At 44.1% G+C, this 25,566-nt stretch overlaps 1 protein-coding gene across 1 annotated transcript in view; it reads left to right on the top strand.

Annotated features, from left to right (window-relative positions):
* Window positions 1-25,566, top strand: part of DNAJC7 (DnaJ heat shock protein family (Hsp40) member C7) — a gene marked incomplete at its 5' end in the record, with an annotated part of 1,180,673 nt that overhangs the window by 419,207 nt on the left and 735,900 nt on the right.

The raw sequence follows: 25,566 nt of genomic DNA, 5'->3' as shown, positions 1-25,566 counted from the left end.
CAGAGAGGCCCAAGGGGATCCTAATAGCTCCAGACTGGCCAAGACAACACTGGTACCCACTACTACGAAGCATATGTCACAACAAAAGGTGGGCCCTTCCCCAATGGCTCCTACTTTTGACTCTACACAACTTCAAAACAGTGCATCCAAACCTTCAGACACTGCAGCTAACAGCCTGGGAGATCCCATGAATAACCTCAATCTATCTCTCTCCAAGGAAGTTCAGTGGATATTAACAGAAGCTCGAAGACCATCCACCAGAAAGGTTTACTTAGCAAAATGGAAGAGACTCAGCATTTGGAATACCAGCAAGGGACATGATGCATCATTATTGAATATCCCACTCATCCTGGAATATTTGGCAGATATGCTACAGAATGGACTCTCATATTCTTCCATAAAGATACATGCTTCAGCTATCTCAGCTAGATATAACACTGATCCGCCTGTATTTTCACATCCTTTAAGGCAATTCCTCAGGGGAATCAAGAACATTAAGCCACCAAGAAAGGCTCCAGTGCCAGCTTGGGACCTCAACTTTGTCCTAGAAAAACTGACTCTACCTCCCTTTGAGCCAGCAGCTTCAGTGGACTTATAATTTTTATCATGGAAGACAGCTTTCCTGTTGGCAATTACCTCAGCAAGAAGGGTTTCTGAACTACAGGCCCTAATGGCAACACCACCGTTCATAATCTTTCCCAGAGACAGGGTCTCCTTAAGAACCAACCCTACTTTTATGCCAAAGGTGGTATCTAGGGTTTCTTTAAATCAAGCTATTCACCTGCCTACTTTCTTCCCCAATCCTGAGAGCAAAGGGGAAAGACTGTTGCATACCTTGGACATTCACAGACAACTTCGCTACTACCTGGACAGAACCAAGACCAGTAGGAAGTCTGATCAGCTTTTTGTAGCTTACGCCCTGGAGTACAAGGAAAAGCAATTTCCAAACAGACTATTTCAAAATGGATTGGACATTGCATCAGATTTTGTTATTCCTTCCATGGGAAGAATGTTCCAGCCAATGTCAGACCACACTCCACCAGAGCTACAGCCACCTCTACAGCATTCTTAAGAGGGGTGCCTACAAAAGACATTCTAGAAGCTGCTACATGGAGCTCCGTGCATACATTCTCCAAACACTACAATCTTCCTTTATATTCCAGATCCAGAGCAGGCTTTGCTTCGGCAGTCCTGCAGGGTTTGATTGCCACACCATCTCTTACCTAGAGCATTCCTCCTCCCCCAGCTAAGCTATGGTATTCAACCCATATGTTATGACTGCAGTTGCAGTCTTGAAGGACATAGTACAGTTTTGTACCTACCATAAATGTAGATGTCCGATAGATATGCAACTGCAGTCGGATTTTCCCTCCCTCCGTACCCCTCTATGCCTTGGGTCCACTCCTATCCGTTTCTCTTAGCTGGGGATATCTGTTATGGTGTATCTGTTTATTGCTTACTTATTTGTCTGGAATCCTGTTTTTGTCTTCCAATTTGATTACAGCCTTCCTTGGAGGGCACCTGGCATCTGGGGCAAGAAACACTGAAGAAAATGGTGTCTGCTGATGCTTATATACTCCAGCCGCTCTGACGTCGGAGAGAAATGCGACATCAGCCGACGTCGGACCCAGACTTTGGAATCCGGCCGACCGAGGGCTGCCTGAGGCAGGACAACCCATATGTTATGACTGCAGTTGCATATCTATCGGACATCTACATTTATGGTAGGTACAAAACTGTACTTTTTGGAAATGGCAAGGAGGTGTTCATAGGTCGGTACTAGGCTATTGGCCCTAGGGCCTATATAAGCCTAGCCAAAAAGGTACCCTGGCTTTCGCCACCCAAGAAAACTATTTTCCTGTGCTCTTGTCGAGCAGAGCCACTGATGTGATCCCCGGGGTGAATTTCCTATTTCCCATCCAGTCAGCAAGATTTTTTCTTGAGTGCTAATGAGGAGCTTTTGATATAGATAGGTAGTTTGTTCCAGAGTATGGGAAGTCTCAGACAGGAATCTGTTCCCCCAGCATGCTCTGTTTATTGTAGTGACAAGGTTTATGTCCCTAGAGCGTGTAGCTCGGAGGGATTGGGATTTCCTTAAGTGGAGCATGTCCAGCAGCTCTGGGTTTGACATAGCTTTGTATGTCGGGCAGAGATTGCCTATAAGTAGGCGATATTCGACGAAGTAAAGCTGGAGTGTTTTTGAGACTGTCTGCCAAGGGTATCTGTTTGAAGCCGGTAATCCTCTTTGTGAGGTATTTCTGTGGCCTTTCTTAGGTTCATAGGTAGGTACTAGGCTATTGGCCCTAGGGCCTATATAAGCCTAGCCAAACGGTACCCTGGCTTTTGCCACCCAAGAAAATTATTTTCTTGTGCCCTTGTCAAGCAGAGCTTAGAGTGCTAATGAGCTTTGCTTGATATAGATAGGTAGTTTGTTCCAGAGTATGAGAAGACTCTGGGACAGGAATCTATCCCTGCAGCCTGTTTATTGTGGTGACAAGGTTTAGGTCCCTAGAGCGTGTAGCTCAGAGGGATTGGGAATTTGTTGTAGATGTCTTGTGAGGTATATACCAAAAGGGGCGTTGTACTCTATAATGGGTCTAATGAGTGATGAGTAGAGGGGAACAGTGACCTCTCTTTTTCCTGGATGAGAAACCTTTTGTGATGAGGTGTGCCTTGTAGAAGGATTTCCTGACTACCGTGGCGATGTGATTATCAAATGAGAGACTACTGTCCACCTGTGTCCCAAGGTCTCATCACACTTTCGGTATTAAGTAGACTACCACCTATATGGCAGTTCGTGGGTACAGAGATTTTACCAAAGGGAATGACAGTGCACTTTTTGGCATTGAGCTTGAGGCCAGGGCTTTGACACCAGGCATCTGTCTCGATGAGGCCCCTTTTGTAGGATGTCCACATGGTTAGGAGATGTTCTTCGTCTTCCCTTGCTGCAGTCCTGACAATATAGTCCGGCCCCCGGGCCCCAGTCGGTCGAATACCAGAGTAGTAGATCTCGGTCGGTCATGGAGATGAGACCGACGCGTCAGGGGTACAGTGTGCGCATGACCACGCCGCCATCTCAGTCTTTTTGCCGCATGGTCCGATGCAGAAGCAATTGCGAGTGCAGGTTGGCGTGAGAGATTTTTCAACCGGAGTTTCAGAACCGAATACAGAGTTGGCTAAAAGTAACTGGGGAACATTTTGGTTTTTCTTGCCTCAGTATTTAACGGATGTCAGAAAAAGTGAATAACTGTATTTCTTGTGGGAAGCAGATACCGATAGGGATTATCATACATTGTGTATACCTTGTTTAGGGCCCTGAGCACGGCGTTGTTGGTTGCAGCTCTTGTGCTAGATTTAACAAAGCACTATTAAGAGGAGGCTTGATTGTGCTAGGTTGTGTTGTTGGAGCGCTGTAATTATAATATGCCGCCGGATGCTCCGACGCCTGCTTCATCTATCTAAGAAGCAAGGACAAAACAGTGAAGTCTAGGTGAGGAAACGCAGTCCCCGACGCCGGTCCTTTAGAAGGCTCAGGGAGCCAGAGGTTTTGCCAGGAGTCTCTATGGAGTCTCAGGCAGATACTTTACTGTTACAGGATGTGCCTCAGGAGGTAGGCCAGGCTGAGGGGCTTCTCAGGTAACTGTTCTTCCCTCTCTTCCCAAGGTAGTTAGGGCCTCTCCTTCTGTTGCCAAAGCTTTTTAGAGGCCAAGTTCAGCTTCTCTTCTCCTAGCATTTGCGGCTCTGTGCCTAAGAAACATATGCTTAAAATGGCAGAAGATTTGATTACTTTGATTAGAGGTTCTATGCCCCACCTGATAAGAGGCCTAGGGTGGAACAGGAGTTTGATAGTTTTGAACAGTGTTCACAGGCTTCAGAGTCTTCTGTGGAAGACTTGCAAGAGTTTCCTACTTATTCTGATTCTGATGTGGATGATTCCACTCCTTCAGCTTCTCCTCCTGAGGATTTTTCATTTTCAGAGACTCTTCACTCCATGAGGGAGCACTTAAATGGGAAGGCCAAGATTACTCTGACTCCAGAAAAAGGCTTAGGGAATTCTTGTTTTGCCCCAGCATAGGCCTTTAGCTATTCCTCCTGTGTATGTGGTGGAGGATGTTTTTGCAGGCTTCTCTGAACCCTGATTCCTTGCCTCCTGCTCCTGTTAAGCCTGATAGGTATTATAGGGTGCCGAAGCTCATAAGTATTTGTTTAAGAGTCCCAGGCGGACCCAGAAACTGTTTCTCAGGGGCCTAAAGGTGTTAAAGCTTCTGTGGTTAAAAATCCTGTACCCTCTGATAAAGAGGCAAGGCTTTTTGGATAGGGGGGTAAGAAAGTATATACTTCTTCCACTCTAGCCATGGGCGTGAATTGTCAATTTCATATGCTGAAATATCAGAATTATATCCTTTCACAATTGAAATCTAAGGTGGATGCTTTAGGAAGGCGGAAGGTATTGAGTGTAAAGAATTGCTGGATTTGGTTCATGTGTCTGAACAAGTGGGTAAGCATTCTTTGCAGTGTGGTTTTGATGCTGTTCAGGCCTCCTCGAGGGTGGCTGCTACTAGTTCTGTTCTTCGCAGACATGCATGGTTGAAGGATCAGAATTTAGCTGAGCATGTTAAGACCAGGATTTTGGATGCTCCTTTACAGTCTGATGTGTTGTTTGGACCGCCTGTGGAAGCAGTTTTAAAGAAAATGGAGGACAAAGCTAAGTCTATGCAGACTGTTAAAGATTTTTGCAGGTGCAGCCTCGAGTTTAGTGTAAAATTTGCCTGCTAAGGGGTGGACATATCCTGCTTATGGTTCCCAGTCTAGGGGTAGGTCTAGACGTGGTAGGGGCAGGGCTCAAGGTCTAGATCAGACAGTTCACCTGCTCAGACTTCTGGTGAGGGCAGGGTCAGTCCTTCGTAAGCAGAACCAATGACCTGCCTTTTCAGCTGCCAGTGGACTCGTCTGGCAGCTCCTTTTGGGAGGAAGATTGTCTCTTTCAAAGAAAATTGGGATTTAATCACTCAAGACAGATGGGTGCTGATATCATTCATCACGGTACAGATTTTATTTCCACACAATGCCCCCTTTCAAAGGCATGCCAGATGTTCCTCCTCCACAAAGAAAAGAGGCTCACAAGCATGTTTCTCAGTTACTCCAGATAGGGGCTATTCAGCCAGTCCCTATGTCAGAAAGGGTTATTCTCGCTTCCTTGTACCAAAGAAGGGGAACACATGGAGACCAATTTTGGATTTATCTATCCTCAACACTTATCTGGACATTCCCAAGTTCAAGATGTTGACGTTACAGCAACTGTTACCTCTGCTGGGCAAGGATCACTGGATGGTAACTTTGGATCTCAAGGAAGCTTACCTTCATGTGCCCATAAGGCTAAGTTGCAGAAATTTGTATTCATGGTTTCAACTGGAGATTTTCATTATCAGTTCTCTGCATTGCCCTTTGGCTTATCTACTGCGCCCAGAGTATTCACAAAGGTTCTGGCTCAGTGATAGCTTACTTCAGGCTTCAAGGCATTCAAATTTATCCTACTTGGACTTGGACTGCCTGATTCTGGCTCAAGAAAAGGAACACCTTCTACAGCATCTGGAATATGTCATAGCAGTAAGATGCCTAGGGTATTCTGTGACCGAAATAAAGTCCAGTCTAGTACCCTCTCAAGACATGTGCTTTCTGGGTGTGAGACTGAATACAGCAGCCCAGATGGCCTTTTTAACCCGGACAAACAAAAGAGTCTGTCACTTTACTTCCATCAACTATCTCATCAGTCCGTGCTGACTGCAAGGACAGTCCTTCAAGCATTAGGGTTCATGGCATCTTGTATTCTGGTGCTTCCCAATGCCAAACTGCATATGAGGAAGCTGCAATGGTATCTCAAAAATGTATGGACACAGCACTGCCAAGATTTGGACACTGTCATTCAAATAATACCTTGCCTTCAAAAGGAATTCTTGTGGTGGGCTCAGGAATGTCACCTAAACAAGGGACTCTCTGTGACCCGGCCAGAGGCGAGTCAGATTTTAACGACAGATGCCTCGGACACTGCTTTGGGATCTCATCTAAATGGAAAGTGGATACAAGACAAGTGGCCTGCCAGACTACAGCATCTACATATCAACATGAAGGAGATGTTAGCAGTCCAGTTTGCATTGATGGCGTTCAAGGAGTTACTTCTTCCAGGGCAGGTGTTGATTCTGACAGACAACACAACTGTCATGTGGTACATCAACAAGCAGGGTGCATTCTTATCCTCTATGCAGGCAAGCAATGATTTTATGGGAGCTGCGTTAAGCCTGCAACTGACTCTTCAGGCAAGGTTTCTGCCAGGAGCACAGAACTCCCTAGCAGATGTATTAAGCAGACAAATCATGGATCCCCGAGTGGAAACTGGATCTTCATGTATTTCAGAAATTGACAGTGTCATGGGGAACTCCAGACATAGATCTGTTAAGCTTCTCCACTAAACCACCAGCTGCCAAAGTATTGCACAAAGGGTTTCATCACACAGCTTGGAAAGTGGATGCTCTGTCTTTCAGTTGGAAAAACCTTCATGTCTATGCCTTTCCACCTCTACCTCTCTTCCAAAGGTATTACTAAAGGTCAGACAGGACAGGCCAAGGATGATTTTGATAGCTCCAGATTGGCCTCGGCAACACTGGTACCCACTTCTAAGGAGTCTTGTAAAGAAGCCTCCATGGCCTTTACCTCTGATTCCTCATCTGTTATCTCAGAAGGACGGTCATCTGCTCAATGTCAAGCTTCACTCTTCATCTCACAGCTTGGCATATTCTGTGTTGAAGCAAAGTAGGTCTCAGCTTCCTCAACAAGTTTTAAATGTGATTTTGGAAGCTAGGAGGCCTGACCAGAGAGTGCACGCAGCTGCTAGAGAGTACTAGGAGAGAGTCGCAGAAAAAATGGAAGAGATTTTTATTTTGAGTACAGCAAAGAATTTGGAGATTTCAGAGCCTAATTTGAGTGTGGCTCTTCAATATCTTACTGAATTATTGGACAAAGCTTTGTCTTTCACTTCCATAAAGATTCATGCTGCAGCAATTTCAGCTCACTATGATTGTGACCCACCTTTGTTTCGCATCCTTTGTTCAAGCAGTTTCTTAGAGGGGCAAAGAATATAAGACCCCAGTAGAGCTCCTACTCCTGCTTGGGATCTCAATTTTGTGTTGGAAAAACTTACTCTACAACCTTGAGCCTGCAGCTACTGCTGAATTGAAATATTTGTCATGGAAGACTGCTTTTCTGTTGGCTATTACTTCTGCAAGAAGGTGTCTGAGTTGCAGGCCCTTATGGCAGTAGAGCCTTTTGATTTTCCATAAGGACAGGGTATCATTACGCACTAATCCTTCCTTTATGCCTAAGGTGGTTTCTTTAGTGGCTTTAAACCAAACTATTCATTTGCCTACGTTTTTTGCAGATCCTCAAAATAAAGGGAAAAGATTTTGCACACTTTAGATGTACACAGGCAATTGCGTTATTATTTGAGCAGGACTAAAGATTTTAGGCAGTCTCAGCAGTTACTTGTTTCTTTTGCTTTAAGTTCACAGGGCAAGCCTGTGTCAAAACAAACTATTTCTAGGTGGATTGGCTTTTGCATTGCATTTTGTTATTCCCATCATGGCAAAGAGGTTCCAGCTGGGATTAGGCCTCATTCCCACTAGGCTACTGCCACTTCAACAGCATTTCTAAGGGGTGGCAACTAAGGATATTCTGGAAGCAGCTACTTGGAGTTCAGTGCATACTTTCTCTAGGCATTATCACCTGCCTATATACTCTAAGACTAGAGCTGGTTTTGCCACAGCTGTTTTACAAGGCATGTTGTCAGCTCCTGCTACTTTATAATTTGCCAGCCTCCCTTACCTCTGCTTTGGGATTCTACCAATTGTCAGGACTGCAGCAGCAAAGGCGAAGAACAGAGTACAGTTTTGTACCTACCATAAATGTAGATGTTCGAGGATTCCCTTGCTGCAGTCAATTTACCTCCCTCCTCCCTCCCTCTGTGTTTCAGGGTGGTTGTGTAGGTGAGTTTACATGCTTATATTTTGTATATTACTGTATATATTGTACATGTTTTTGCAGGTTGTTTTGGGACTTGTCTTTTTGGGTCTTCTGACATCTGGGGCAAGAAAAGACTGATGACGCCGGTCATCGCATTAGTACCCTGACGCATTGACGCCAGTCTACGCATGACCGACGCCAGCCTTAAACTCGGGTATTCGGGCCGACTGGGCCGGGGACTATACCCAATTGTCAGGACTGCAGCAAGGGAATCCTCGAACATCTACATTTATGGTAGGTACAAAACTGTACTTTTCGATTATGGCTCCTAGTGTGCAGTCAGCTGCGAACTTAGTTGGCCAAAGACCTTCTGTGTTAGCTTGTACTTCAGAAAAGTAGATACCAAACAGGAGAGGACCCAGGACTGAACCCTGTGGTACTCCACTTGTCACTGGTCTGAAGTTGGACTTAGTCTGCTACTTTCACAGTGTGGGTTCTGTCAGTGAGCCAGTTGGCAACCCATCTTATGACAAGGGATTTATACTAGTTTAGTGAGTTAATCTATAATTCCAGAGTGGGGGATGGTGTCAAAGCCAGTCACAAATGACCAGCATACAGGTGAAAATGGCAAAAAAACAAGACAAATAGGACTAAGTCATGCCATAAAATTGCTATTGTAGTTGTATTCTCCATACTGGTTTTGGCAAAACAGCCTTCATCAGTGGAATACCTTTACACAATAAAATTCATTCTTCCATAAATAGACCCATCCACCAATAAGAAAGACGCACCCCCCCCGACAAACACAAATTAACGACATCACTTCCTTCAATTAAATAAAGATTTATACAAATAAGTAATAATAATATGGAATACATACAGAAAAAAAGTTAAACACTATAAATGATCATTTAATCAAGGTGGGGAAAATCCCCCCCCCCCCCAGCGGTCAGACCTGTTGGAATGTATATATTTATATTTTATCATCTGCCTTCTCAAATAAGCACAAAGAAAAAAAGAATGGATTATTAAGCTGGGGGGGGGGGCTTTTTTATAGAGCTTAACTTTTTTTCCTTTTCAGCTTCCTACTTCAGCTCGTACACAAGGTGAGCTAATTACTGAAAATGTACAAACTGAAACATTGAATGGCAAACTTAAACTATTAGACTTAAAGTTACTTAAATAGAAAAAAACTACATTTGGAACTAGCTTATTTTAAACAATGTATCAGCGAAGGTATAGTTCCAAAAGGCAATATCCTACTGGGCTTGTAGGAGGTTCGGAATTTCATCAGGACTTAATAAAAATGTTTAATAATCATGGTATTGAACTGTTACAACGTATAAGTAAGCACTACCAAAAAACTGCAGACAACTTACTACAGGAAGCTACTAGGTTAGATGGTGAAATAGAGACAGTGACTTTTTTTCGTTATAAGTATAAATATGAAAGATCGTTTTCTATTATTGATCATTACCTTGAGAAATTAAAAAACAAAGTAAAAAAAAAACAAATCGTGATCAGGAAGCCTATGATAAGGGCTTGGCATATCCAGCACCACCCTTGTCCCAGACGAACTTTGATAACATTAGGGACCAAAGTCAGGGTACGACAGCAGGGGGAGTTGGCGGAACTACGGACATGCATGAATTGGACCAATTTGAAGAGGTCTGGACACAAATACCCAAAAAGAAAGGTAATAACATCAACAACAACAATAGCAACAAAAAGTACAAGACTAATTCAAATGGGGTTCAAATCAATAGACTCAATGTAGCTAACCAGGGTAATAATTTCCACAATGCCCACTATGGTCCAAGAAGCCAAAATGGCTTTGGTAATCAGGATTTTCAAGTTTCTGCCTCTGGGTACAACGTGAGGCAAGGCATGAAGAAAACGTAGCGTCATTCACATCAGTAACTAGTGAGCATACTAATGTGGGCACTATGGATCTTTCCATTGCAGAACCGACACAGCAGCAGAAACGAGATGAAGAAGAATGCACTTTTAGAAGAACCAGTTGTTACTGTTGTATACAGTTCTACTGGGGACTTTAAGATTTTTAATTACTCTGACTTTCATGTTGATACTACTTTAGCCAATTTATTAGCAAAAGGTTTCACTTTTGTTCCTTCATGTAGAACCAATGTAGCAGAGTTCATTACTGATTTTAAATTATTCATTAGGAAGTTGAATTTAAACTTACTACTAGGAGAGGTACCATCCTCTATCACACCATTTTATACTACTAGTACATTTTGCCCCCATTCCCATCCAGACATGGCTTTGTTTGAAAAAATATGTATGTTAGATTTTTTTCACAAAATAAACAAGAACAATGAATACACCACTAGTTTTAAGTATAACATCACCAAGGGAGAAAAACAAGCACTTATGTATTTGCAACAAACACATGTCAGGACCATGAAATCAGATAAAGGAGGGGGCATAGTTATTTTCAATTTGGACGATTATAACAATAAAATTCAGACCATTTTAGAAAGTGACACTTATGAGGAGGTATCAAAGAATGAATTAAACACAGCATCTGAAGTAGGCAGACTTCATTTGTCTGCAACCTGTGGGTATCTGATCTGACATCGGATCCGAGCCGGCAGTTCAAAAGCTTTAGGATCCGAGCTCCTAGCTCCTCCCTCTACCCATAACCCCTTGCCAAGCCCTGACTGACCTCAGATTTTTGTTTGCCGCGTTCGAGTAGTCAACGGATTTCACGAGCTCCTAGTAGCAAGTATTTCAGTTCAGTATTCTGACAGAAAAATTTCTTTTCTTTTAAAAAATTTTAGTTAAGAGTGTGTGTTTAGGCTTTTCTCCTCCCTTTAGGTTAAGTTTTCTCTGGTTTTGCGTAGTTTTGACTTGGTTTGTGTGTGTGTTAGTGTAGGCCTGTTAGGGTGTAGTCATGGCAGAGGCACCTAAGGCGATATTTTCAAAATGTACCGAGTGTGGCCACAAGCTTTCTCCAGCTGATGGCCACACTCGGTGCGTTAAATGTCTGAGGGTTGAACACCTGTCATCTGGTTGTACCATATGTGCAGGGTTCAACCCCCGCGCTTTAAGAGAGCGGAGGTCGAAGTTGGTTCTGGCGGGACTTATCCCTCCGGAATCGGCTTCGGCCTCTGCCCCTGCTAGTCAGCAGCCCCCCCCCCCCGGGTGCTGCGGTCTCCCTTTCCCCGGCAGGGACTCAACCTCCCACCAAGAAGCCAGAGGATAGGGAGACCAGGAGAGTGAAAGAAAGACACAAGGAGAGGCACCACAAACGACGGGCCGAAACCTCTGTCTCGGCCCCTCCGTCTAAGAGGGCCTCTCCTGTGGCTTCTAGCTCTCCTCATTCTCATCTCCATTCTCCCCGGTTCTCTCCTGGACCCGAGGAGATGGAGACTGGTCCTGCTTCGAGGTCACCGAGGGGGCATTCTAGGTCCGCCTCGGTGGCCTCATCGAGATCCACCTTCTCTGTCTGAAGCGGATATGGACCGGATGATGAGGCATTTCATCCAGGCCCAGATGCAGATGGGAGTGCTCCTGCCCCCCCCCCCAATCCGGGAGGGGCGTCGACCCCATGTTTTGTCCCTATAGCTCCTTCTCCGTCCCGACTCCCGGGTTCGGAGCTGTCGGAGCCGGGCAGAGTTGGATCCAGGGGTGGTTTGGATCCGATTGGTCGGCGCACCTCGGATCCGATCCATCCCTTGAGTGCTTCGGGTACTTCGGACCCGACCTCTCGGAGCCGTTGGCCGAGCCTCGGATCCGAGGGAGCTGGTGTGTCTTCGGCTCCATCTAGGTCGGAGCGCACCGGTCTCTCGGATCCGACAGTCTCAGCGCCGGCTCTGATCCGTGCGTCGGATCCAAGTGGGGGTCGGCTCTCTGGGCTTAGAGAGGTCGGCTTCCCCTCGGCCTTCGACGTAGTGGAAAGGACGCTGTTGAGGACCTCTGGACCCCCAGTTCCTGCCGCGGCTCCACCCCGCACTCCTTCGCAGCTGGGCCAGGCTCCCATCAGCCGGTCCCAGGGACAGCCCGCCTCAATGTCCCAAGTACTTCCCTTTGAACATCTGGGTGCTGGCGAGGACTCCTCGGACAGTCCCCCCGAGGAAGTGCCTCGCAAGCGCAAGTGTAAGAGGAGACACGTGGACTCCCCCGAGTCCATCACTGAAGACACAGACTTGGATGAAGGGGAGGGCTCCCCAAGATCACCCCCAGAGGATGTCTCATTTGGAGACATCATGGAAATGTTAAGGATCGGGGGTCTGCCCCCAAGGCCTCCTCAGACGAGTCTGTGTTCTTGGAGGCATTTGAGGCGGGCCCATCTACCTCTTGGGTGTCCCCTCCTGCCGATCCTCTGGTTGACCTTATTGCCACCAGAGCGTGGAAGGACCCAGACACCGTTGAGCCAGTTCCGAAACGCCCGGATCGTATCCTTAGTCCCCCTGCAGACCGCACTCATTGGAGTAAGGGACCCCCAGTAGATGCCATGATGATGGCTGCAGCCACAAAGAGGGAGTTAGCTCAGGAGAAGTCCCTCTATGCATCCCCCGAGCAAAGAGTCCCGCTCGATGGACCGCATTGGGAAGCGAGTCTTTAGTTCAGCAACCTGCTCTTTGAGAGCACTGAACTACATGGCACATGTCATAAGGATGCAATGAGACCTGATTAAAGAGTACGCTGCATCCCCTCCAGAGTCCATGTCGGCGGAGGACAGACATGTGTACTCCACCCGTATGGCCACTCTCAGAGCGGTTTCAAATACTTCTATGCGGCTACTTTCTCACATAACTGAGGGAGCCGCTAGAGCTAGCGGAGCGGGCCTCATCATGAGGAGTCAGGCCTGGCTCCGCCACTGTGACTTCGCAGAGCCCTTCAAAGCGACCTTCGTGAATGCCCCCTTCGATGGTTCTGCCCTTTTTGGCAAAACAGTTCGTGAAACGCTGGTCCAGAGCGAAAAGGATGGGAAGATGCTGTCTGCCGTCTGAGTCCACTTCTCAGCTCCCCAGAGGTCCTTCTCGAAGAACCAAAAGGGACAGAAGAAGATGTGGTTCCGCAGCAATCCCAACCTGCTCGGACAACCAGTCCTTCCGTGGCAGAGGAGGATAGGGAGGTCGCTAGAGGCAGAGGGCTCCTAGGAACTTTGGGTCCAGAGAACCTTTCTCTGACAGACCCACGAGCAAACCTGAAGGGTTGCCCGGCTGCCCATCTCTGGGGTGATATCCAGAGGCTATTCAATCCCCACAAAAAAACAATTCCCCCAAGCCCTCCCTCCCCGACCCACCATCCCCGATCAGAGCAGCAGCAGAGATCGAGATTAGCTGCTAACAAAAGAGCCATCATCCTGTCCCCCGAGATCAGACGGATCAGGGTTTTACTCCAGGTTCTTCTGGGTGCCAAGAAGCGCGGGAGACTTAAGACCGATTCTAGACCTGTCAGTTCAGGGTCCTTCCCCTAGCAGTGGTAGCGGCCCACCTGAGACTCAGGAATTCAGGTGTTTCCATACCTGGACGACTGGCTCCTCACGGCGTCATCAAGGCATCTGCTGTGCTCAGCCAGGGACTATTTCCTTCACATAGCCCCTCGGCTGGGCATCACCATAAAGAGAAGTCTTCACTGGATCCCACACAGCTTATAGACTTTATAGGAGGAAAATTGGACACAAGAAAAATGCGGGCATTCCTCACCCCGGATCGTCTGTCCAACCTGAGGTGTCATGTCGCGGCCATCTTACGACCTGCTCCGACGGCAGCTTAGGTCCTGAGGGCCCTAGGTTCAATGACGGCAGCCATTCCGCTTCTTCTTCATGCTCTACTTCACATGCGGATTCTTCACTGGACCCTCCAGGTCCAATGGTCCCCGCTCTACTTCCCTCTCAGCAGCCCGATAGCTATCAGCAAGGCATGCAGGAGCTCCCTTCTTTGGTGGCTCCAGTCAACGGATCTCCTAACAGGGAGACCTTTCTGTGCTGCTTTCCCCCCTAGCCACGGTGACCACGGACGCTTCTCGCCTCTGGTGGGGGGGACATTCAGCGGGAAAAATTGTCCAAGGCACGTGGAACAGTTCAGAGACCTCACTACATATAAATGTCCTGGAGATGAGGGCGGTGCTATTAGCATTGCAAGCACTACACAGCCTTCTCCCTGCAGGGACTATTGCTATCCAGACGGACAACATGTCAGTAGTCTGGTACATCAACAAACAGGGGGGAACCAGGTCCTATCCCCTTTGTCGAGAGGCCATGAGAGTCTGGGAATGGGCAATCTCCACCAATCGCTTTCTTGTGGCAACGCACATTCCGGGAAGGTCCAACATCCTAGCGGACAAGCTCAGTCGAACCATTCTTTCTCCTCACGAATGGTCTCTCAACACTCTAGTAGCGAAGCAGATTTTTGCCGCCTGGGGCAACCCTGTTGCGATCTTTTTGCTTCTCCCTCAAACGCTAAATGCATAGTTTCTTCGCTCTATTTCCCTGTTCGGGAATCCCCGAGAGATGCCCTGGTGCATGCTTGGCCTCCCGGTCTCCTTTACGCTTACCCTCCACTGCCTCTAATGCAGAAACTTTTGCAGAAAGCTAACAGCTTGGGGAGCAAAATGATTCTCATTGCCCGTTCTGGCCTCGTCAACCTTGGTTCCCTTTGTGTGGTCTCACAGAGTGAATCCTCCTGGATTCTAGATCCGATCCGGATCTCATCTCCCATCCTCAAGGGCTTCCAATTCGAACCTTCACACCCTGAAATTGACAGCCTGGCTGCTCCAATTCCATCCTGATAAGGACTCGGTATCTCATCACCAGTGAAAGCCATCTTAGTGGCGGCCCATAAACCTTCCACTAGGAAGGTTTATCGAAGCAAATGGAAGAGGTTTTCTATTTGGGCAGAACATAATAACCATGACCTTTTCTGCACCACTTTCGGCGGTACTGGACTTCTTGACAGACCTTTTTCAGCAAGGAGCAAGCTCTTCCACGGTAAAGGTACAGATGACAGCTATTTCCCATTACCATGTGGGTCTTGACTCAACACCTCTCATGGCTGCGAAAATTTGCAAAACCTTCCTCAAAGGTGCATTTCTCTTGAGGCCTCCGGTTAAGGAAGCTAATACCACCTTGGGATTTATCTCTAGTTCTGCAGGCCCTAACCGCTCCCCCCTTTGAGCCTGCAGCCTCTGTGGATTTAAAATACCTTTCCTGGAAAACTGCCTTCTTAGTAGCCATTACATCAGCTAGAAGAGTTTCGGAACTCCAGGCTTTGTGCGTCAAACCACCGTATCTTTCCTTTTTTCCGGATAGGGTTTTCCTCAGGACCAATCCTTCCTTTCTACCGAAGGTCTCTTCAGAATCCAATATCAACCAATCGATTAACTTGCCAGTTTTTTTCCCCAACTATAAAAACAAAGGAGAATATAAATTACATTCGTTAGATGTTCACAGGCAGCTGTGCTTCTATATTCACAGAACAGCTGGTCATAGGAAATCCGATCAACTGTTTTTCTCCTTTGCAAAATTCGCACTGGGTAAGGCAGTCTCTAAGGTTACCCTGTCGAAGTGGATTTCTAACTGTATCTTGCAGGCTTATGACACCTCAGGAAGGCCAGCGCCTCAGAATTACAGCGCATTCTACCAGGGCAGTATCCACGTCTGCTGCTTTTAAATCTAGAGTGCCTTTAGATGACGTCTGTGCAGCAGCCACTTGGACTTCATCTCATACTTTCATCTCGCATTATAAAGTGGATGTTGTTTCCAGAGGGAGAGCATCCTTTGGCTCTGCGGTGCTCTGGAACATCCTTCCATGACGGCCACCCAAGGTTTAGGTAGCTGGGGACTCTGTCCCACAGGTTGCAGACAAATGAAGTCTGCCTACTTCAGATTAAGAAGTTATGTACTCACCATAACGTTCCATCTGAGTAGGTGACTTCATTTGATGCAACATCCCTCCATCCCCCTGACCTTATTAGTAATATTAGTCCTGGTTTCCCAGGAGTCTGGTATACAGGGCAAACTCAATCTGAGGTCAGTCAGGGCTTGGCAAGGGGTTATGGGTAGAGGGAGGAGCTAGGAGCTCGGATCCTAAAGCTTTTGAACTGCCGGCTCGGATCTGATGTCGGATCCGATACCCACAGGTTGCATCCAAATGAAGTCACCTACTCAGATGGAACTTTATGGTGAGTACATAACTTCTTATTATAGAAGAGCTAGGGTATTTCTTGAATTATTCATTGAAGCAAGGATAGATATGACTGTAGCAAATTATTTACATATGTCGGCCCTAAGGATACCTACTATTTTTGGAGTACCAAAAATACATAAATGCATAGACAACCCACCCATGAGACCATTGGTCGACGCTAGAGCAAGTATTACGTATGCTTGCTCTAAATTTATTGACCATACTTTAAAGAAATGTGGCTCAACAAAAGTACATTCGTAAAAATTTTTGGACATTGTTGGACAACGTAAACCATCTACAATACCAAGATGACTTAAACTTTCTCACAGTAGATGTGAAAGACTTGTATTCATCAATTCCCCACACAGAGGGAATTGAATGGGTGAGTTTATTACTACATGATATGGGAGCCCCCCAGAATGAAATAAAATTGATGGCTAAATTATTGGATACAGTTCTTTCCAACAGTTCACTTTTAACAACAGATATTACTTACAAAAAATAGGGGTGGCGATGGGCTTTCCATGTGGTAGTACTGCAAATTTAGTAATGGCCTACTGTGGGAACATGTCTTTGGTGTAACTGCATACACAAGTAAGATTAAATACTATGTACGTTTCCTGGACAACATATTTATCCTGTTCCAGGGTAACAACAGGAGGCTTCTCACTTTTTAACTTACTTAAACAACACTAGTACAGTCTTAAAATTCACATATAATTTTTCACAGGATAGAATTGCTTATTTGGATGTTGATTTAAATAAGGATAGACAAAACCAATGTTTTAAAGCCAGCATTTATAGAAAGGCAACGTATTCAAATTAATTTCTTCACTATAGTAGCTGCCATCCGGCCCACCAAAAACTTTCGGTTGTTAAGAGCCAATTTGTAAGGGCAGCTCTAATGGTTACGGATGACAACCAGTTCATTGAAGAATGCTCGACACTTATGGACATGTTTAAAAAGAGAGGTTATCCTATTTCACTCCTACAAGAAATCTGTCAGGAAGTGAAAAATAAAAGAGAAGTGGGCTTTTACAAAGCAATATTATCAAGTAACCAGAGTTTAGAAACAAACAGTTGTACATTACAGGATGGGGACACTAAATGAAAATGAAAACAGACTTATTACGTATTGTATAGACAGTTATGATTTTATAAATATTTTGAGGAAAAAATTGGGACTTGATAAACATGGATACACATTTACCAAGAGGCCCTTTTGACTTCCCTAAAATAGTTTATAGAAAAGGAAAAAACTTAAAGAATCTAGTGGAAATTCAGTACTCAAACTGTGCTATATTTAACCATGCAGGTATGAATAAGTGTTTGTCATGCCCCTATTGTAAATATATGGAGCAGAGAACAAAATTTAGTACAAGAGGTCTTGAATACTATACTAAGTACAAATTTGACTGCAATTCCAAGGGAGTGTCATACCTGTCCTGCCTTCTATATTGGAAAAACTGATAGAAGGCTTAGTGACAGGGTTTATGAACACACATACGCTATTAGGTCTAACAAATCAGAGAACGCATTGGCCAGGAACATTATGAAACCACCCACCCATGGTTTTACTTTTAGGACTATAGATTGTATTCTCTATGACCTTAGAGGAGGGCCTCTTTCCTTGCTCTTAGAGAAATTAGAATTGAGTTGGCAATTACGTACCTTTGCATGTTACCCTCTGGGCATTAACGAAATGTATTGAATTAAGTGTATACTACAACTTAAAAATTTGGCTAGGAGTTGACTATTATGCTCTGTTTAAAATGGTCTGTGCGTACTATTGTTTTAGAGTGTATTTGACTTTTAGCTTTTTAAGTCAGATTTTGCTGTTCTTTATTCACATGTTTTACCCATATGCTTTTAAGGTTTATTTTATTCGAACATAAAAATATAAATACATACAATTTTAACTTTAACTGCATTAACATTTCATAAATAATTATTGGTTTTAGATCTTTTTACACTATTTGTCTACTATTTTAAAATATTGTTTTAAAACTATGCGTTGATGAGAACTGTTTAAGCTATATATTTTAGGTAATGAATGAAGGTAGTTGCCACTTTAAGAGCAACTGATTCCTGCTGATTCAGGAACCAGCTGACTTTTCACTTCCTATATAGTTTGTCCAATGTTGTATAATTATCTGAAGAAGTTGGGCTATGTGGCCTGACGAAAAGCGCTTTGTGATTTTTTTTTTTGTTTTTTGTAATAGTACGTTATTTCATCGTGCTTGTAGGATTTATTTGGGCAGTTGGATACACTGTGGTGGTGGTGCTTTTGGTAGTACAGATCCAGTTTGTGGTTGTTGCCATTGTGCTGTAACTCAGAGCAGATCTGAGTGTTGCCATTGAGATTATTAACATAGCTATAGAATGCTTTGTGGTTGTCTTTAGAATCAGTGGCAGTTTTGTTTTCGTAGCTAGCTTTGGAGGATTTTATGAGAGATTGAAGCTTCTTACTGAGGCTGACCAGGGAATTCCTCCAAGCATGGGATTTTACTCTTTTGCAACAGTTTCTTTCTTCTGTTGTAGAGTTTGTTTATGGCTGGGCACCACCAGATTGGCTTCCTTTTTTGAGAGGATAGCTTCTTGGCTCTGTTGGGGATAGCACGATCATGCACTCAAAGTGCTTATGAAGTGCATTTGTGTAGGATTCAGCAGTCGTACCTCTATTGTCCATCTGCATGGGTGTCGTGAGGTTTGCCACTTCTGTCTTAAGAAGTGTGAAGTTGGCTTTGGAGAAATTTTTTACGGTGGTTTCCCTAATGGGGGGTGGGGGCGGGATGTGGATGTTTAGGGTGATTAGCTTGTGGTCTGATGTGACCAACGAGGAATTGACCTCTGGTGTGGAACACCGGTCGCCCATGTTGGTAATGACCAGGTCTAGGATATTGCTGCCCCCTGGTGGGGGTGTGGATAAGTTGATGCAAGGCATTGGAATTTATGAATTCTAGAAAACATTGAGCAAAAGAGTTGGTACATGAGTAGTTTTTCCAGTTAATGGTGGGGTAGTTGAAATCACCCATTATTAGGGTGTTGGTTGTACGCTAATATTTTCCAGTGTATAAGAAATGAGTGGGAATCCTAGGGCATGGTGGGGTATCTGTAGCAAGTTACAATTTGGATTGCGGTCTTGCCCAGAGTTAGTTGCACTTGGATAATCTCTGATGCATTATGCAGAACAACTAGCCTGGAGGTGTGGGTATCCTTAATGAATATGGACACGCCACCTTTAGTGTTTCGGTCCAGGTTAGGTGGCTGAAAGATGTGGTATGAATTATAGCCTGGTAATGCAGGGATGTTCTCTGGAGCCTTGAACCAGTTCTCTGTCACTGCACAGTTGTCTATGTTCTCCATTTTAAGGAGTGCCTCGAGTGAATGCTTTTTGAGGTTTAGACTTCTAGCATTGAGTAACATTGCCCTCAGATTTTGCTTGCTTGTACCTGTTAATGTGGTGAACTTGTCATTTGAACCTTGCCTAAAAAAGACACTATAGGGTCGGCAAGAGCCTTAGCCAGTATACGGAATCCCAAGGGCGACAGGTGCAGGCCATCTCTGGCAAAGCATCGTGGTCTGTCAGTCATGTCACCCCAGGCAGACAGATACTGGATCCCCTTAGAATGACACCAGAAGCTTAGCCAATTGTTGAAGTCAATCATTTTGTCCTTGTACTGTGGTATCATTGTGGATGATGGCAGGATGCTACTCAGGGCTAGGGTCATACCTGTCTGGACTACAAGATCGGAGAGCTCCTCCATGTTTCTTTTCATGTAGTCCAGGGAGGTATGTCTCAGGTCATTCACACCAACATGGACAATGACATAGTCATGTTTGTACTTGTTGTGGAGTGACCCGAGTGCATGCGTTGTGGCGGATCCTGGCACCTGACACGCAGCTGACAGTAACTTTCTCCTTGTTTAGCCTGGTGAGTGGAACATCAGTGTGCCTGGCTGTAGAGTCACCTATGACTAGAGTGTTGGGTACGTTGTTATGCCTTATGGGCTGTAGTTGAGTGGTACACTGAGTTTGTGGGCTGTGTCATTTAGGTTGTGTTGGGGGGGGGTGGAGGTTGCTTGCATTTCTGCTTTGGAGGTCTCTGTTGCTTGAGCAGATTTTTGAGAGCCTCCTCGAATGTAGGTGTGTGTTTCGTGTTTCTGTGTGTGTTTTAGTGGTGTAGGTATTGAGGGTTTATGTGATGAGTGTGGTGTGGTGCAAGTGTTTACCTTCTCCTCTTGACTGTCTAGTCCAGCCTTGGGTAAAGAGAGCTTTGCTTCCAGTTCGGCTATATAAGTGCATCTCTCACAGGTTGTAGTGTTGGGTGGTAGGAGGAGAGGGTTGTCTGTGTACATGAGGCAACTGCTGCATTGCCCCAAGATGCCCAGATTTTTCAGGTAGACAGGAGAAAACACTGTGAGCTGACTCTTAGACATGCCTGGATAGGTGCTTATTTATTAAGTACTAACTGTTTTCCTCTAGAAAAGTGAATAAAGTTGAGTGCTGTAGTAATCTGTAGCTTATTTAGTGCTTACGAGTTTTGAGCAAGTGCTGAGCTCAAAGAAACAGATTTTGTGCTAAAACTATAAAACTGGGTCGTTCTAAGGGAAATTTTCGAGAGCAGATTTTATGGCGCCGGGAATAGTTTAACCCTAGCTAAGCTGCGATGGTGTGTGTGTGTGTGTATATATATGTATGTATATATATATATATATGTGTATATATGTATATATATATATATATATATGTATATATATATATATATCTCATCACCAGTGAAAGCCATCTGCGGGCGCCCATAAAACCTTCCACTAGGAAGGTTTACTCGAAACAAATGGAAGAGGTTTCTCTATTTGGGCAGGAACATGAAAATAACGCCAATGACCCCTTTTTCTGCGCACCACTTTCAAGCGGTACTGGACTTCTTGACAGACCTTTTTTCAGCAAGGATAGCAAAGCTCTTCCACGGTAAAAGTACAGATGAAGGCAGCTATTTCCCATTACCATGTGGGTCTTGTGACTCAACACCTCTCATGAGCTCGCGAAAATTTGCAAAACCCTTCCTCAAAAGGGAGATTACGCATTTCTCTTGAGGCTCTCCACGGTTAAAAGGAAGCTAAATACCACCACCTTAGGATTTATCTCCCTAGTTCTGGCCACCGGAGGCCCCAACGCTCCCCCCCTTGAGCCTGCAGCCTCTATGGATTTAAAATGCACCTTCCTGGGAAAACTGCCTTCTTGAAAGTATTAGCCATTACATCAGCTTCGTAGAAGAATTTCGGAACTCCAGGCTTTGTGCCGTCAAACCGCATTGAGATCTTTCCTTTTTTTTCCCGATACAAGGGTTTTCCCTCAGGAATTAATCCTTCCTTTCTACACCGAGGTCTCTTCAGAATCCAATATCAACCAATCGATTAATCCTAAGCAGTTTTTTTTCCTCAACTATAAAAACAAAGGGGAATATAAATTACATTCGTTAGATGTTCACAGGCAGCTGTGTGTTTATATTCACAGAACAGCTGGACATAGGAAATCCGATCAACTGTTTGTTGTATCTCCTTTGCAAGGAATTACCGTGACTTTTCGTAAGGCAGGCGTCTCTAAGGTTACCCACCAGTCGAAGTTCGATTTCTAACTTATATGCTTTGCAGGCTTACCCGAAGGCAACTTCCTCAAGGAAGGCCAGCGCTCAGGAGGAATTACCAGGCGCATTCACCACCAGGGGCGAGGCATCCACGTCTGCTGCTTTTAAAGTTCAGAGTGCCTTTAAGATGACATCACAATGCAGCAGCCACTTGGACCTCATCTCATACTTTCATCTCGCATTTATAAAGTGGATGTTGTTTCCAGAGGGAGCATCAGCTTTGGCTCTCGGCGGTGCTCCTGGGAACGGAACATCCTTCCATGACGCCACCTAAGGTTTAGGTATGGCTGGGGACTCTGGTCCCACAGGTTGCATGACAAATGGTAAGTCTGCCTTACTAGACAGATTAAGAGTTATGTACTCACCATAGCAAGTTCCATCTGAAGTAGAGTGACTTCATTACCCTGGATCTGCTAACCATCTCTCCATCCATCCCTGACCTTATGCTTAGCACATGCGTAGTCCTGTAGTTTCCTCTGCAGCCTGGGTGATACAGGCAAACTCAATCTTGAGGTCAACAACAAAGCTCTGGGTAAGGGGTTATGGGTAGAGGGAGTGAGCCAGGAGCCCGGATCCCAAAGCTTTTTTGAACCGTCGCTCGTGGATCTGATGCTCTTGATCCGCTACCCACAGGTTAAAATCCTAAAATGAAGTCATCATCAGATGGAACGTTATGGTGAGTACACACATAACTTCTTCTTCATAGAAGAGCTAGGTATTTTGGAATTATTCATTGAAGCAAGGATAGATATGACTGTAGCAAATTATTTACATATGCTGCCCTATGATACCTACTATTTTTGAGTACCAAAATACATAAATGCATAGACAACCCAATCATGAGAGACCATTGGTCGACGCTAGAGCGCATTACGTGATGCTTCGTTTCTAAATTTATTGACCATACTAAAGAAATGTGGGCTCACCAAAAGTAGTACATTCAAAAATTTTTGACATTGTTGGACAAACGAAACCATCTACAATACTAAGATGATTTAAATCCTTCACAGTAGATGTGAAGATTTGTATTCATCAATTCTGGCCATTGGTGAGGAATTGAATGGGTGAGTTTATTACTACATGATAAGGGAGCCCCCAGAATGAAATAAAATTGATACAAATTATTGGATACAGTTCTTCCAACAGTTCACTTTTAACAAACAGATGTTGTTTACAAAAAATTAGGGGTATGGCGGCTTTCCATGTGGTAGTACTGCAAATTTAGTAATGGCCTATCAGGAACATGTCTTTGGTGTAACTGCATGTACACAAGTATTAAATACTATGTAATGCTTCCTGACAATATATTTATCCTGTTCCAGGGTAACAACAGGAGGCTTTCACTTTTTTTAACTTACTTAAACAACACTAGTACAGTCTTTAAAATTCATATATAATTTTTCACAGGATAGAATTGCTTATTTGGATGTTGATTTAAATAAGGATAGACAAAACCAATGTTTTAAAGCCAGTATTTATAGAAAGTGCAACGATTCAAATTAATTTCTTTTCGATTATAGCGCATCCGCCCACCAAAAACTTTCGGTTGTTAAGCAGAGCCACCTAAGCAAGCAGCCTTAATGGTTACTGCAGTGGATGACAACCAGTTCATTGAAGAATGCCCCTACACTTATGGACATGTTTAAAAAGAGAGGTTATCCTATTTCACTCCTACAAGAAATCTGTATTAAAAGAGAAGTGGGTTTTATAAAGCAATATTATCAAGTAACCAGAGTTTAGAAACAAACAGTTGTACATTACAGGATGGGGACAATTTAAATGAAAATGAAAACAGACTTATTACTAATAGAGCAGATAGTTATGATTTTATAAATATTTTGAGGAAAAATTGGGACTTGATAAACATGGATACACATTGCACCAAGAGGCCCTTTTGACTTCTCAAAATAGTTTATAGAAAAGGAAAAACTTAAAGAATCTGAGTGGAAATTCAGTACTCAAACTGTGCTATATTTAACCATGCAGGTATGAATAAGTGTTTGTCATGCCCCCTATTGTAAATATATGGAGCAGAGAGAACAGTAAATTTAGTACAAGAGGTCTTGAATACTATACTAAGTACAAATTTGACTGGGTAATTCCAAGGGGAGTGGGCATTTAGCACTGTCCCAGCCTTCTATATTGGAAAAACTGATAGAAGGCTTAGTGACAGGGTTTATGAACACCACATACGCTTATTAGGTCTAACAAATCAGAGAACCTAGATTGGCCAGGAAATATTATGAAACCACCCACCCATGGTTTTACTTTTTTAGGGCCTATAGATTGTATTCTCTATGACCTTAGAGGAGGGCCTCTTTCCCTTGCTCTAGAGAGAATTAGGAGATCTGAAGGTTGGCAATTACGTGATTGCCTTTCTCGCATGTTACCCTCACGGGCATTAACGAAATGTATTGAATTAAGTGTATACTACAACTTAAAAATTTGGCTAGAGTTGACCTATATTATATATCATTTAAAATATTGGTTCCATGCATTTTCATTGTTTTAGGAGTGTATTTGACTTTTAGCTTTTTAAGTCAGATTTTATGCTGTTCTTTATTATTCACATGTTTTACCCATCATGCTTTTAAGGGTTTATTCTTGGTCTTAGAGACATAAAAATATAAATACATACAATTTTAACTTAACTGCATTAACATTTCATAAAATAATTATTGGTTTTAGATCTTTTTTTACATTATATTGTCTACTATTTTAAAAATATTGTTTTAAAACTTATGGCGCTGATGAGAACTTTGTTTAAGCTATATATTTTGGTAATGAATGAAGGATGAGTTCACCACTAAGAGCAACTGATTCCTGCTGATTCAGGAACCAGCTGACTTTTCACTTCCTATCATAGTTTGTCCAATGTTGTATAATTATCTGGCAAGTTGGGCTATGTAGCCGACCTAAAAAGCGCTTTGTGATTTTTTTTGTTTTTGTAATAGTACGTTATTTCATCGTGCTTGTAGGATTTATTTGGGCAGTTGGATACACTGTGGTGAGTGGTGCTTTGGTAGTACAGATCCAGTTTTGTGGTTTGATTATACCATTGTTAACTGCTAACTCAGAGCAAGATCTTGAGTGTTGCCATTGAGATTATTAACATAGCTATAGAGATGCTTTGTGGTTGTCTTTAGAGATCAGTGGCAGTTTTGTTTTCGTAGCTAGCTTTGGAGTGATTTTATGGAGAGATTGAGAGCTTCTTACTGAGGGCTGACCAGGGAATTCCTCCAAGCATGGGATTTTACTCTTTTGCAACAGTTTCTTTCTTCTGGTTGTAGAGTCGTTTATGGCTGGCACCACCAGATTGGCTTCTTTTGAGAGGATAGCTTCTTCAGCTCTGTTGGGGATAGCACGCATCATGCACTCAAAGTGCTTATGCATGAGTGCATTTGTGTGGGATTCAGCAGTTAGGTGACCTCTATTGTCCATCTGCATGGGGTGTCGTGAGGGTTTGCCACTTCTGTCTTAAGTAGAGTAATGAAGTTAACTTTGGAGAAATTTTTACGGTGGTTTCCCTAATGGGGGTGGGGCGGATGTGGATGTTTAAGGTGATTAAGCTTGTGTGGTCTGATGTACGATAACGGTGAATTGACCTCTGGTGTGGAGACACCCGTCGCATTATGTTGGTATGACCCAGGTTCTGGATAATATTGCTGCCCCTGGTGGTAGTGTGGATAAGTTGATGCAAGGCATTTGGGAATTTATGAATTCTAGAAAACATTGAGCAAGTGCAAG

The sequence above is a fragment of the Protopterus annectens genome, chromosome 13.part0, assembly GCF_019279795.1.
Source record: "Protopterus annectens isolate FY-2018-M chromosome 13.part0, PAN1.0, whole genome shotgun sequence".
In the NCBI taxonomy this organism is placed as follows: Eukaryota; Metazoa; Chordata; order Ceratodontiformes; family Protopteridae; genus Protopterus; species Protopterus annectens.
Note: the sequence above shows the minus strand (reverse complement) of the source record. Positions and strands in the feature narration are given on the sequence as shown.